Below are 11634 nucleotides of genomic sequence, written 5' to 3' on the forward strand. Positions count from 1 at the left end.
TTAACTAATAAAATACTGAGTTGTTATCCGTGTTTCTTTAACCTTTCTCTCTCGGTCCTTCACTAAATTACAGCTTAGATATATAAGAATACCCCCTTATAATTGTAAAGACTGGCTCTGGTTCATATTGGACAAAAACAACAGAAATTAGCCATCAGGCATATCCATTAGCATACCACACCCTTTAAGAAAAAGCATTTGTCCTGCACACCACACACAGTTAAACAGGATTAAACATTTTTCTCGTCTGAGTAAAAAAAAATACGAGGTTCCCATTTCATTAAGCCTAATGAATTCCGGCTGAGACCTTACTTAGGCTGCCCTGACGCCGTGTGGAGTAGAATGTATTCAAAATTCACTTGTCACTCCAAGTGGTGTCAGGATTGGAGAATCTCTTTATTAATCCAGTAGACGATGCTTAGATAGTAGTGAGTGTTTAGCGAGAGGCACCTTACACACGATGTGCTGGAATTGAGATGTTTGAGAACAATATGTGGTGTGAGGTGGTTTGATCGAGTAAGTAATGAAGGGGTAAGAGAGATGTGTGGTAATAAAAAGAGTGCGGCTGAGAGAGCAGAAGAGGGTGTATTGAAATGGTTTGGTCTCATGGAGAGAATGAGTGAGGAAAGATTGACAAAGAGGATATATGTGTGAGAAGTGAAGGGAACGAGAAGTTTGAGACCAAATTGGAGGTGGAAAGATGGAGTGAAAAAGATTTTGAGCGGTCGGGGCCTGAACATGCAGGAGGGTGAAAGGCGTGCAAGGAATAGAGTGAATTTGAACGATGTGGTATACCGGGGTCGACGTGCTGTCAATGGATTGAACGAGGGCATGTGAAGCGTCTGGGGTAAACCATGGAAAGTTTTGTGGGGCCTGGATGTGGAAAGGGAGCTGTGGTTTCGGTGCATTATACATGACAGCTAGAGTGTGAACGAATGTGGCCTTTGTTGTCTTTTCCTAGCGCTACCTCGCGCACATGCGGGGGAAGGGGGTTGTCATTTCATGTGTGGCGGGGTGGCGACGAGAATGAATAAAGGCAGCAAGTATGAATTATGTACATGTGTATATATGTATATGTCTGTGTGTATAAATATGCATACATTGAGATGTATAGGTATGTACATGTGCGTGTGTGGACGTGTATGTTTATACATGTGTATGTGGGTGGGTTGGGCCATTCTTTCGTCTGTTTCCTTGCGCTACCTCGCTAATGCGGGAGACAGCGACAAAGTATGATAGTATATATATATATATATATATATATATATATATATATATATATATATATATATATATATATATTTATATATATATATATATATATATATATATATATATATATATATATATATATATATATATATATATATATATATATATGTATATATATATATATATATATATATATATATATATACACAGATAGATAGATAATCAATAATTAGAATGGATGCTTAGATTAAACTCTGGAAACATTTGGTGAAAATGATCATTATTCGACATATGATAACCAAGAATCAGCATTCGCTCACACATTATGTTATCAGCCAATCACAAACCACCTTGCATATGTCATGTTATCAACCAATCACAAACCTTAAATATATGTCATGCCAGCAACCAATCGCCAACCTCCTTACATGCATGACATGTTTATCAACCAATCACAAATCTTGTACGAATGTTATGCTCACCGACAGAAACAACTCAACTCCTACACAGGCAGATACCACCAGGTACGTCTTCGTTTGCCAGAGACAACATGACCAGCGTCTGGCCCGAGACGTGATCAAAAGCAGGTCACAGGCCATATGACCAGAATCAGGTCTGAGAGAGACCAGCTCTGTTACCCTGTCCTGGTCAAGGAAAGTAACAGCTACTCTTAGCACCTATGGAAGGTACAGTTCTGGGTGGATGAAGACTTTCGCGAAGGCTGGAAGGAAAATTCATCTTACTTCATTCAAGGGTAAGGAAAACCAGGTTACTGTACTGTGCAGTTGGAACTATTGGCGAAAACTGCTTTTTTTTTTTGTTTCAGTTGGAAAGGGGAAATGCAATTTTGTTCGAGGGGCTGGGACAGGAGAGAGAGAGAGAGAGAGAGAGAGAGAGAGAGAGAGAGAGAGAGAGAGAGAGAGAGAGAGAGAGAGAGAGAGAGCAATTTTCCTAGCAAAGCTCTCGAGGGACTAAGCTTTCCTGGTGAACATTTTCCCTGTAGGTGACCTGTGATTGGTGAAGTTATGATGCATCTATGATGGGTGAGATGGAGACATATGATAAAAGAACATGGAGGGAAGAGAAGTCAGTTTCCTATGACATGACTGCCAAGACGTCCTAAAGGTGACCGAACCGGGTTCAAGAACGTCAGCTTCAAATGTTCCTGCAGATTGAGTGATATAATCATAATTAGGTGATATTTTTAGCTGGGCCATTCATTAATTAAGCGACTACCGCGAAACAACCATAAAACATAAATTCCAAAATCACCCTCATCTTCGAGAAATACGGTTGATGGTGAAAAATTTCATTTACAATACTCTCTAATAGTCACTGAATCCCCTTTCGAAGTTCAAAGGTCACGTAAAGGGCAGACATCCATGATTTCTGTATGATGGCTCATATCGTACGGTAGATAGTTAATGAAAGATTTTCCGTGCATTCTTCACAGGTCACGACGTCGACCCGTCATCGTGCACTCATCCCAACTTCTTATAGCTTGTCTAAGTCCGTTTTACTTTCGAAGATGGCGGGAACACCTGTATCATCCGGGGTTCCTGCGTCGTCCAGCTCTGCGGCGGGGTGCCAGGAGCGGTGGGGCAGCAACAGGTGAGGTGTTGTCCGGGTAACGTACCGTACTGGCTCATCCTGAGACCCGCTTCGCATTATCCAGTCGATGGCTCCTCCTCCAGGCGTGCGCCGCAACGCCTAACCTATAGCGGTATGTCTTTAACGTCATCGAGACCTTCTGGCTCAGTATGCGACCCTGGTAGTATCTGTATTTTCTGAATTTCATGTCGGTAGAACACTGTTTTAGTACATGATATCTGGTAGCCAATTTGGACTGGAAAATGATTTCTCTTCACCACTGACAAAAATGAATGAAAATTGACATAATTTTCGTAGGTTTAAGTTCTGTTCCTTAGTATTGCATTTAAACCAGTGTGACATATACAGCGGTAACATAACTGCGTAAAAGGATTGTTTGTGTCATTTTCTGACGTCGCTAATTTCTGAAGAAGTTGCGTCAATATCAGAGTCCATCGAGCAATTTGAATCGATTCATCAAAAGTTTCGTTGATTTCCTTAGCCAAGATCTATACTCATGAGTGCCAATTTTAGTTCAAATAAAGTATGTTATACAAATGATAATTAAATATATATTTCTTAAGATATTTAGTATTACGTATTTCATAAAAACCTAAGTACAGATTTATAGTGAGAACAATAATAATCAAAACATATCTCATGTGTTTTGTTTACATGTATACCCCGGGCCGTTGGTCGCGTCGTCGTATTTAAAGCTTTAATCTCAGTAGCACTGGGTCTAGTGTGGATATGTTAGTTCGAAGAGTGCCATGTTTGAATATATAAGGTTTTATCGTTGTTTGTGGGACATTAGAAAAGTCGATGAAGAGGAAGGCGTGCAATACAATAACGCTGGCGCTTACAGAAGAATTTTCAGGACTCCCATCTTACAGTAGGTAAGCCAAGTTTCACATGTATTGATGGCATAACATGTATGATACCAATTTCATGGTAAGTATGTGAACATTTTTGTATGGGTGATGGTAGTCACAGTAATCCAACATTGCAGCGTTTGGTGCGCTCCATTCGCCCTCCCAAGTACTGGGAGAGGTGTTGATGGCGTCGCAGTAATCCACCACTGCGGTGTTTGTTCCATTCCTCCTCCCTATCCCAAGTATTTGGTTGGGCATGAACAATTTATTATATGAACTTAGAGTAAGATAGGAAAAATACGATAGAAAAGATGCGTAAAATGATGATGATTATACAAAAATGCGGTGGATTCAGGAAGGCATGAAAATATATATTTTAGCCTAAATGCAAAAGACGTTTTCGTGCTGTCTGCCAGAATTTATATGCTCGGCAAGAATTTAGTATGGCAAGAAGAAAAAAATCAGGGTAGTTATTTATAATCCAGGTGCGACAGTTTTAATTACTAAACATATAATATTTTTGCTACATTACTGATTTATTCGTGTTTTATTGTGGGCAGTACTAGATATACTAAATTAACTAGAACACAGACTGATATCAAACCGAGTGTTCATCTTGATATTAAATTCATTCGACAATGTTATCCTATACTTGGCTCTGTGCCGTTTGACATTTGTCTGTATAGCACCGCAAAGACACTGTATTTGTATGGCGTCACTGTTATTCACTGTCAGTCACTGATCGAAGTAAACCGTAAAAAAAGGGTTTAATGAGATTGTATCGAGACTGGGCAAAGCGATCCTCTCCCAGGAAGAGGAAAGACGTGAACTTCAAGGGAGCAAAATATGCTCTCTGGCTTCCTGAGCGAAATGACGGGGTGGGGAAAGAACTGGGAATTGTAGGCCGAACATTCCTCATGCCGCCTTGGATCATAGCAGCGCTGATGAACGTGGGAACTTATGTGGGTATGTAGGTATGTAAATGGATATGCTTCGAGCTAAATACCTACGTAAGGGGCGTATACGTGGGTATATTTGTGGCACAGTACCTAGGTATGTACGTTAGTATGAACGTGGGTAGGTACTTGAGTATGTATTTGTGTGTACGGGTTTGTGTGCGAGTTTATACGTAAGTGGATATGTGCTTAGGTGTGTACTTGGGTCTGTGCATGGGTATGTGTATTGGTTGTATATTGATGCGTACATGGGTATGTATATGGTGAGCACATGGGTATGTGGATGATTATGTAACGTTGGTAGGTGAGTGGATGTGCATTTGTGTATGTAAATGTATGTGCACGTGGATATGTACGTAGGCAAGTACTTGGGTATACAAGTTTACACATGGATGTGTAAGTAGGTATGTACAAGGGTGTATACATGGGTATGTACATGGCTGTGGCTGTGTAACTATGTATGTCGCTATGTATGTGGGTGTATACCTCGGTATATGCCTTTTTATGTACGTGGGTGTGTACTTGATTATTTTTTTAATGTGCATGTACATGGACATCTTTTTAGTGATGTTAACCCTTTAAGTTCTGCAGACGAAACTACCGCAAAAATGTCTGCAGACACGTCAAGGAAGTTGTCGGACGTGTTGCGTGTAATTCATCTATTTTCTTGGCAGGATAGAAATTGCTGGTTGCGTGGGTGATATATTATTGGGAAATATTGTACTGTAAAATGTACTATAGGAAGCCAGTCCTATCTGTCTTCTGCCCGTAGATACGCCGTGGAAGTTGCCAGACGTATGATCATTAACCTCCATACACAAATGCCAATAATTCACCCATTTCTTAGACAGGATAGGAATTGCGGGCTGCTAGGGTGGTATATTTTCGAGAAGATATATGTTAATGTTGGGCGGGAAGGTTGTGTCGGCAAAACGGGAGGTATGAAGAGGAAATATGGCGTTGATGAGTGGTTATACCAATGAACAATGTAATTCCGTCGTTGTGCGACGAAGGGCAAGAGTTTACTGCTTTCGGAGCGTCTGCTTAAGTGTATATTCGAGTCCAAAGGTCATTTGCCAGGTGGTTAGTGGCACCCACACGAGCGAGCAGACGAATGCCCGGAATCGAATCTAATAGTGGCTCTAGATACACAAGGCAATTTTAAACTACATTTTCCGTCGCCTGTAGAATTTTAGAACGCCTAAGAGCGCAAAAACTTGAACAGTAAGATATTTCATTCGCTTGTGGACTCTTGGGAGTTTAGATGGTACTGTGGACATTCCATGGTTGTGCCGGATGACCTTAAATACGTACGATCCGCCAGGGAATATATAACTTAATTTCTGCGTGAATGGCAAGCATATCGCTATCTTGCCCAGCTTACAGACCTTTTAATTTCCCCAGAGAAATCATGGAGGTCGGTAAGTTCATGTGCGGGACCATATGTCCACAATTTCCAGTGAGATGCTGCTTGAGTTTATCTATTATTCAGGAATTCTCGTGTGGTGGTTGGTGGTGGTGGTGGTGGTGGTTGGGGGGGGGGGGGTGAAATAAGCATCATATTACGTGTTTAGAGTAAGGACGACCTCCACGCCTTTCCTACCCGTAAGGACGACCTCCACGCCTTTCCTACCCGTAAGGACGACCTCTACGCCCCTCCTATCCGTAAGGACGACCGTCACGCCCCTCCTACCCGTAAGGACGACCGCCACGCCCCTCCTACCCAGGCCAAGTGTGGACAGAACACTTGTGTTCCAGTGCGTTCATCGATGCTTGGCCACCGAACCCATCCAGCACAGCACACCTCACTAACCTGCCAGTAAACTGAAAATGTTTTGAGAGTTATCATTGCACAAGCCAAGCAGTAATCTCTCAGAGTGAGCACTTAACGAATACCTACAGCGATTTTTCTATTAGCCGAAGGGCAAGACTTGTGCGCAGTCGCAGGATGTGATTTACGTGTTATGCAAGTATCAAGTGTGAGACGGAGATTTTTTTTATTTCATTTAGTGGTCTGTGGGTGAGGCGGAAAGAAAAGACAAACCTGGATGAAAGGAGTGAAACTTGACGGCCAGTAAAGTATTGGCTTACTGCTTAACTGTCACTTAAGTCTCCCGATATCCAGGCATGTAGTACTAGCAAACATGCCTCCCTGGTTGGTGGCTGCCAACCAGTTATCAGCTACGAGAGAGAGAGAGAGAGAGAGAGAGAGAGAGAGAGAGAGAGAGAGAGAGAGAGAGAGAGAGAGAGAGAGAGAGTTATCTAGCCCCCTCCACCCAGCACCCAAGGGACAAGAGCTAAGCCTCAGCATTCGGGTGAAAATTCCCAGGAAAGGAAGACATTTCTTGTACGTCCCACACTTGCGCTGTACCCTTTCTCGAGCTGCCGTCAGAAAAGACGAGCAAGATTAAGAACGAATACTTGTCAAGAACTAGCTATGATAAACAAGAAATAAAAAGAACTGACGATGAACAAGAAATAACAAGAACTAACAATGATGAACAAGAGATCACATGAAGCAACAGAGACAAACGCGACCAAGGATACAGAAGGCAGAACCCCCAAGAGTCATCAGCCTCGACATTGTTCCTCCCAGCAGTACGTCAGTAATGGTCACTTGCAGAACCTTGGTGGCTATTTCTTCAGCCATTCTCCCATCAGGTCTTGTTGCTTTAGCCAGTCCCTCAGGAGCCCTAGCTGCCTCAACCTCGCTCTCAAAGATGCTTCAGACATTCTCTCGGTAGCCCTAAATGCTTCATTCGTTCTCCCAGAAACCTTAGATGCTTCAGCTGAAGTCCAGGGAGCCTTAGATATTTCTTCTAGTCTTAACAGAAGCCCTAGACGCTGCAAACAGTCTCCCAGAAGCCCCAGATGCTTCATCCAGTCACTCAGGTACCCTAAATGCTTCATCCAAGGTCAAGGGAGCCCTAGATGCTTCAACCAGCCTTCCAGAAGTGTTGGATGCTTCACCCAGTCTCCAGAAGTGTTAGGTGCTTCAACAAGTCTCCCAGGAGTGTTAGATGCTTCAACAAGTCTCCCAGAAGTGTTAGATGTTTCAACCAGTCTCCCAGAAGAGTTAGATGCTTCAACCAGTGTCCCAGGTGCCCTAGATGCTCAGCCAATCTCACAGAAGCCCTAGATGCTTCAGCGAGAGTCCAAGGAGTCACAGATGCTTCAGCCATTGTCCTCGGGGTCTTAGATGCTTCAGCCAGTCTCCCAGGAGCCGTAGATCCTCTCATAACCTTGACCGCCACCTAAAGCCTCTTCTACCCTTCTACCTGACTCCTTTGCATAAATCTCTTTGCTTTCCGTGGCGAAGAGGCTTATCCTCCTCTCTTGCCCGTGGGCATTAGTTGTCTTAACCAGTAAGGGGCAGCCTTCAGAGTCTGTTCCTCTCTCTCTCTCTCTCTCTCTCTCTCTCTCTCTCTCTCTCTTAGTTCTAAAAACACCAGCTTGTATATGAATTGATTAGACACACTTATTGTCATTTATTTTTACAGAAACCGCTGAAAACCGGATTGATGAATGTCATGCATATGTGTACATTTAGAGTCGGTGGTATGAGAGTCTGGCTCGACTCTCATGGAGCCCGCAGATCCGACTCGGTTTCATGAAGCTGATATAGTTTCGTGGCTATTACTTGAGTAAAACGTTGATAAAAAGAAAAACTTATATTTTTGTAGTGATGCACAAGTGAAGCGCTGAGACGCACGTGAATCCTTGGACCGAACCCTCGGACTGAACCTTTTAAACCTTCGGACAGTCTTTCTAACCCTGGGACCGAACCACTGGAAGATTCATACATCACGTAACCCCTCGCAGCGTACCATTCGAACCTTCGCATAGCACTTGAACTTAGTTTTCAGCTTTACGATAAATTTCTAAAGATCTTTCAGCTGAACAGTAACTTGTTCCTGAAATTACAGATACCGTTCCATTCTGCCTAGTGTTCGTGTCTTTTTGTTTTGTTATATGATGTACCTGTATAGCTACTACTAAAGTAGAAGCAATCTTAAATCAGCAGAAACTGTAATGTACCATTTCTTAGTATTGATTCCTACTACTTACTACACAACATAACATCAACAAAGTTTTATGTTATTACTGTTAGACCTCTTGTAATAAACTGAGTTAGCGAGCTACAGTGTAGCTGACTTGAGTATGCGAAGGAGTATGGCCAGACAACTAGGCGTATGTCACCATGAGCCTCACTCCGAATATAATGGTTGGAGTATATCACTTCATTTGACAGTTTTCATGAAGCTGAGTTTATGAAGGTATCTTGTATGCCGAGGAACAGTGAATTAAGGAAGGGTAACACTTGGCGTACAAAGAGGCCCCATGATCATCACGGGAGAGTCAGGTTGAAAGTAGACCATGGCTAACTAAGGAGGAGACACTAGGGAGGTTTCACTGCAGCATATAACGTCAAGCTACGTGTACGCAGCGTTACCTCGCGGCGCGCGACTCAATTAATTCGAAATGATAGAAACGACTCAGTTAATTCGAAATGATAGAAAATGGTAAATTTTCCATTGTAGAAAACAGTCATACGATTAGGGATACTTTAAAAAACTTTTCGCTTGTGTGGTTTTAGAATTAAACATGAAGGAGCTATACCTCTGTCTTACTCGACCAATATACAGAAGTGATAGTAGTTCAGTATATGACAATTTACGTCGGTGATTGTAGTTTGATCTGCAATAATTTCATGGAATTTACTCTTCTGTTTATCAAGTGATGTTGGAGGTTTGTATGTTCTATGAAGGTGCGCGTTCCTATGCACTTTGTTCATATTCATGTACCTCCGCGTTGTACGGTTAGGTTCGGTAAAATGCTATCTGCTGGCTATGTGCGCCTGTTGGGAAATGACCGGTGTAGACCCCGTTGCTCACCAATGTGAGACGAAGGGTATTCGAGTACATAGTATTCGAATAGTTATTTCCTATTAGCCAAGCCCATAGCCTAGCGGTAGCACTTCCGCCTGTGGCACAAGGGTCCCGGGTTCGATCCTGGCTGTTTGAGGTTTGTATGTTCTATGAAGGTGCGCGTTCCTATGCACTTTGTTCATATTCATGTACCTCCGCGTTGTACAGTTAGGTTCGGTAAAATGCTATCTGCTAGCTATGTGCGCCTGTTGGGAAATGACCGGTGTAGACCCCGTTGCTCGCCAATGTAAGACGAAGGGTATTCGAGTACATAGTATTCGAATAGTTATTTCCTATTAGCCGGGCCCATAGCCTAGCGGTAGCATTTCCGGGTTCGATCCTGGCTGTTGGAGGTTTGTATGATATGTATATATATTGAAACTTTGGACCGTTTGATTATGAAAGTAAAATATACAAAATGTGCTTCTAATGAAACGTATAGATTTTACTTTGTTTATACAGGGATTAATTTACACTCTGCTCTTCATTCAGTAAATACACTTTGTTTACGACATTTTATATACAATTTTGCACCTGGTAATGATGATGTAAGCAGCTTTTGTACTGAAAGCGTTTAGCCTGTTGGTACAGATCACATGCTCTGCTTATATATATATATATATATATATATATATATATATATATATATATATATATATATATATATATACAAATGGATTTGTATGTAGCATTTATGGATCTGGAGAAGGCATATGACAGAGTTGATAGAAATGCTCTATGGAAGGTATGAAGAGTATATGGTGTGGGAGGCAAGTTGCTAGAAGCAGTGAAAAGTTTTTATCGATGATATAAGGCATGTATACGAGTAGGAAGAGAGGAAAGTGATTGGTTCCCAGTGAATGTCGGTTTGCGGCAGGGGTGCGTGATGTCTCCTTGGTTGTTTAATTTGTTTATGGATGGGGTTGTTAGGGAGGTGAATGCAAGAGTTTTGGAGAGAGGGGTAAGTATGCAGTCTGTTGTGGATGAGAGGGCTTGGGAAGTGAGTCAGCTGTTGTTCGCTGATGATACAGCACTGGTGGCTGATTCATGTGAGAAACTGCAGAAGCTGGTGACTGAGTTTGGTAAAGTGTGTGAAAGAAGAAAGCTGAGAATAGCTTTGAATAAAAGCAAGGTTATTAGGTACAGCAGGGTTGAGGGACAAGTAGATTGGGAGGTAAGTTTGAATGGAGAAAAACTGGAGGAAAGTGAGGTGTTTTAGATATCTGGGAGTGGATTTGGCAGCGGTTGGAACTAAGGAAGCAGAAGTGAGTCATAGGGTGGGGGAGGGGTCGAAGGTTCTGGGACCGTTACAAAATGTGTGGAAGGCGAGAACATTATCTCGGAAAGCAGAAATGGGTATGTTTGAAGGAATAGTGGTTCCAACAATGTTATATGGTTGCAAGGCGTGGGCTATAGATAGGGTTGTGCTTAGGGGGTTTGGATGTGTTGGAAATGAGATGTTTGAGGACAATATGTGGTGTGAGGTGGTTTGATCAAGTAATGAAAGGGTAAGGGAGATGTGTGGTAATAAAAAGAGTGTGGTTGAGAAAGCAGAAGAGGGTGTTTTGAAATGGTTTGGTCTCATGGAGAGAATGAGTGAGGAGAGATTGACAAAGAGGATATATGTGTCAGAAGTGTAGGGAACAAGAAGTGGGAGACCAAATTGGAGGTGGAAAGATGGAGTGAAAAAGATTTTGAGCGATCGGGGCCTGAGCATGCAGGAGGGTGAAAGGCTTGCAAGGAATAGAGTGAATTGGAATGATATGGTATATCGGGGTCGACGTGCTGTCAGTGGATTGAACGAGGGCATGTGAAGCGTCTGGGGTAAACCATGGAAAGTTTTGTGGGGCCTGGATGTGGAAAGGGAGCTGTGGTTTCGGTGCATTATACATGACAGGATGTGGCGTGTGGGGGGAGGGAGGTGTCATTTCATGTGTGGCGGGGTGGCGACTGGAATGAATAAAGGCAGCAAATATGAATTATGTACATGTGTATACATGTATATGTATGTGTATCTATATATATGTATACGCTGAAATGTATAGGTATGTATATGTGCGTGTGTGGACATATATG

At 42.4% G+C, this 11634-nt stretch overlaps 1 long non-coding RNA gene across 2 annotated transcripts in view; it reads left to right on the plus strand.

The window, feature by feature from the left end:
* Window positions 1-3499: 3499 nt before the first annotated feature.
* The window catches only part of LOC139753701 (uncharacterized), a 376193-nt gene continuing 368058 nt past the window's right edge, over window positions 3500-11634 (plus strand). For both annotated transcript variants that reach the window (XR_011713751.1, XR_011713752.1), the window contains exon 1: window positions 3500-3698. This is a non-coding gene — a long non-coding RNA (uncharacterized lncRNA). The remainder of the gene's footprint in view (window positions 3699-11634) is intronic.

The sequence above is a fragment of the Panulirus ornatus genome, chromosome 15 (genome assembly GCF_036320965.1).
Source record: "Panulirus ornatus isolate Po-2019 chromosome 15, ASM3632096v1, whole genome shotgun sequence".
Taxonomy (NCBI): Eukaryota; Metazoa; Arthropoda; class Malacostraca; order Decapoda; family Palinuridae; genus Panulirus; species Panulirus ornatus.